The sequence below is a fragment of the Trichosurus vulpecula genome, chromosome 6 (assembly GCF_011100635.1).
Source record: "Trichosurus vulpecula isolate mTriVul1 chromosome 6, mTriVul1.pri, whole genome shotgun sequence".
Lineage (NCBI taxonomy): Eukaryota > Metazoa > Chordata > Mammalia > Diprotodontia > Phalangeridae > Trichosurus > Trichosurus vulpecula.
The window spans coordinates 54,371,172-54,375,512 of NC_050578.1; positions in this window are offsets into that span (position 1 = coordinate 54,371,172).

A 4,341-nucleotide genomic window follows, 5' to 3' on the forward strand; every position below is an offset into this window, starting at 1 on the left:
GGCTAAGGTCTGAGACTAGCCACTTTCAAGGGTATCAAAAAGCTAATGCGAAGAATTGAATTATTCTTGGGGAACATTTTGTTCTGAACAAAATCAATAAGGATTTAGTGGACCCCACTTTATACCCAGCACAGTGCTAAATGTTCTAGGTGATAACAAAGAAGCATAATATACTGTGTCTGGCCTCAAGAGTCGTTGCAGCTGAAGACTTCTCTAGCTGGACCTGTGTGGCCTGTCTGGAGGAAGACGCTGCCACCTCCTAACTTCTATCTAACAGATTCAAAGACTTCTCTGACTAGACTCACCTTGCACCTGCCATTTCCTGTATCCTAAATGAATTCTCACACTGCTTTGATGAGGGCCTTCTGAAGCCTCATAGGACAAAACATTACGATTTACCACAATTTTGAACCTTGAGAGAGGACCCTGAGCAGTATCTTTACCTGCCTCTCTTCAATGGCTCCCTTTCTAATCACTGATACTCTGCATTATTGTTATGGTAATTAGGGTGTGACTTTTTTGTTGTCTTCTCTCTTGGAATGCTAAGGCAGTCAAGTGCCTTTAATGAGTCTTGCTTTTGTTTGAATAGGGCAGTAAAGTGTGACCTTTTGTTATCTTTGTTTTGGAGTGCTTCTTAGCACCAAGGAATCTTTGATTGAATTGGGAGTCTTTATGACCTGCTTACTCAAGGGAAGGCATAGTTCACATGGCTTTGAGTTGCATGGTTGTGACACCCTCTGACCCTGAGGAAGTGTTTAAGTCACAAAAAATCCTAGGTCACATGGGTTTGAGTCACATGGTTGTGATGTCCTTTGACTCTAAAGACTGTATTTATATACTCAGAGGTTATCATTTTGTTTTGGGGGCTCACTCATTGGAAGAGTGTTGGTGATTCGTCCAGACAAGACTCTGGGTAGCCGTAGGAGCCTCCCTGGCTTTGAAAACCCAGATGTTGGTGCCTCTCTCTCTGGTAACTATATAATTCCCTGGTCAGACAGCTAGAGGTCTGTCTATGTGTGTTTGCTCTGTTTATATAATTTCTGCTTGCAATTTCCATTTGTATGAAGTTCAGGGTGCTGGCTTTTCCCCCTGAACTAAGTGAATGGTATATGTATGTTTAATTAAAGTAAGATTGTTAACACCTTAAAGTCACTTTCCTTAGAAAGCAGATCAAAGAATCCATGCTAGCAGCCCTCCTGTGTGCTGGTGTTGTTGGTCTTTCACCTCCACAGCAGCTGCTCACAACATTGTTGTTGCAATTATTTCATTCCTTTACAATTACATGATCTTATCCCCTTATAATCTCCCCACACAAGTGATTCTGAACCCCATCATCTATGAATTTAGATGATTTTCCCATTCCCAACTGCCTGCTGCCTTGCTTTCATCCTCCTAACTCTATACCTATATGCCGCTCCAGATGTGCCTGCCCCTTCCACTGTGCCCTCTGAATCCTTGCATCTTAAATCTCTTCTTTTCTCACACTTCCATCTTCTGTCCCTCACTGTGACCTGAAACACTCCGGATCACATTGCTTCCCTCACCAACTTTCCCAGTATTGGATGGCACTTTTTTTTATTTCCCCTCCCATTCAATGTGTCAAAGTGGGGAAGTCTGAATACTCCTTGCTCACCATTGTCATTTACAGACTCTCCCTCTTCCATCATTCAGAAACCTCTCCTTTTTAAGGTTCATGCTATATAAATTATCACTCAATTTATCGCGGGCAGTTTTCTTTCCACTGACTGTGCATTATTCTTCCTCCTGCAATGAATTTCATGTCTGGGCCACAGTATTTCTCTCTTTCCCAACATGTGTTCCACATTAGCAGGCTTCAACATACATATATACATACCTTCATTTCCTACCCATCTGCACTCCTCATTCATGCCTCTGTGTCTCTTGCACACTTTTCAGCTTCCTTTTATGTTTTATCTTCCCACATTAGAATACAAGCTCATTGAGGGCAGAGACTATCTTCCTATTTGCTTGTATTTGAATTCTCAGTGCTTACCACAGTTCTTGGTACACATGAAGTGCTTAGGAAATACATGTTGACTGACAGAATGAGTACATATTGATGTAAATACCCTAACCTCTCAGTTCTTCAATCTACTCAATTCATATGACTTCCTCCTCCACTCTATATCAAATACCCTCAGAGGCAGTAATATCCTTAATATTACCATCATCAACAAGGATTCTAAATCCATGTTATGAACTCTAAAATTCCTCTATCTTATTATAATCTTTTATCACTCTATCTTGTCCTCTGTCTTATGACCCCTAACCCTGATCTTCATTCTCATTGGGTCTTCCATTTCCACTTCTCCTCATTTCTTTTCTAGGCCATTATCTCTGCAATAGAAATATTCTCCTCCCTTCCCTATTTTGAACCCTTGATGAACCAGTTCAACTCTATGCTATGAATAGAAAAAAATAATCTCTTCACCTCAGCCACACACAGAGTGACCACCTCTATCTTTTACCTCATTATCACCTACAAATATTCTACCTTCTCAATCCATAATTTAAATTCATCTTTATGACCATACCCTCCTAACTTCCAACTCTCCCTTGTGCTTCACTCCTTCTTAGTCTACCCTCAATCTTCAGCACAACTTTTAGTCTCTTTGCCTCACTGATTTCTTATGCCATCACCCCTGCTCTGGTCTCCACTTCTACCCCTGAAGATCTTGACATTTTGTCAACTTTATAATGTTCTTTACCATTAACTCCTTCTTCCCTATACGTTATAGCTACTCACCCCTTTCCAAACCTTGACTTTGTATTATCCACTCTACCAGTCTTCTCTTCTACTGTTCTTGTGCTGCACAACACCATTCTCTTTAACTCGGTCTTATTAATCAGTTGAGGTTTACTTTAGCTAAAGCAATATATGTATGTTTTTATCACTAGTGATAGTAAGAACAAATATCAATTTTATGACTTGCCAAATCCTTGTTAGGCACCTCTTTCTGGATGATTCTCCAATCATGTTCAACAAAATACTCAATCACCATGGGATCTTACATCATCTCAAAAAAGTGAAGTTTCTGTTCCTTAGCAAGAGACCAATGCACATGTCCATTCCCAAATATTCCAAGGGAATATGAACTATTCACCCAAACTAAATAACTTTTAATTGTAATAGCAGCATCAATGGAAGTAATATGTTATATATAGCAGTTATGTAATTAAGCCAAGTCACATCACAAAATAATGACCCTAAAAAAGTAGGGACTTCCAGGGATGGAATTGAGATGATGGAGTAAAAAGGGCTCAACCGAAGTCTTCCAACATTTCCCTCCCTACAACTTTAAAATAACACCTCAAATCAAACTCTGGAATTTCAGAGCCAATGAAATGTAAGAATGAGACATTCTTCCAGCCCAGGATGACTTAGGAGGTCAGAAAGAGGGATATATGACAAGGGGATGGAGCCAACCCAGAGCCTACATGAACAGAACAATAGCAGCAGCTAAAGGAGCCCTCAAACCAGAGATGGTAAGGGGACCTGGCAACTGGTCAGGAAAATATCACATGTGCCCCTATGCTAGCACTGGATGCAGAACAATACACTGTTTGGCAAGTCCATTGCCTACATCTACTTCTGGGACAAAGTCCACGAACAGAGAGGGACACTTTCAATCAAGAGTGAGTGGAAGCCCTGAAAGACAGTATCATTTCCAGTCCCAAGGGAGGAGGAGCTATGAGGAGAAGTATCTATGGCAATCTGATCCCTAGGGATTGGACCAGAGAGCAGAACAAGAGATTAGCTACCACATATATCCCTTGATCACACCATTTTGAAGCATGAAAACTTTCAAACCCCCAGAACTAGCTCTGAAAACAGTAGTGCAAAAAAGTCTAAAGCTTGAGATACTGTCCTTCCCTGACCCCTGCTGAGAACAGGGTCTGATATTAGCATAAAGCTCCAAATCAAAAACTAGGGAAGTGGGGGGGGGGGGGAGTAGTAGCGTTAAAGAGAGGGAAGATATAAAAGGTAGTGATCAGAATCAAAAGAGACCTTAGAGGAGATGCAGGATAAAAAAGAGAGAAAGAAAAAGATAAGAAGAAAATATGATGAAGGAAAATTCCCAATAATCATAACTGTAAATGTAAATGAAAATGAACTCACACACAAAACAAAATCAAGAGAACAGAGAGACACAGAGTTACAATAAGGGGCTGGAGTAGAATCTTTTATGCTTCAGCTAAAGTAAAAAAAGACAAGAGTAGCAATCATGATCTCAGACAAAGCAAAAGCAAAGATAGGCCTAATTAAAAGATATAAGCAGAGAAAATACATCTTGCTAAAAGACACCATAGACAATGAAG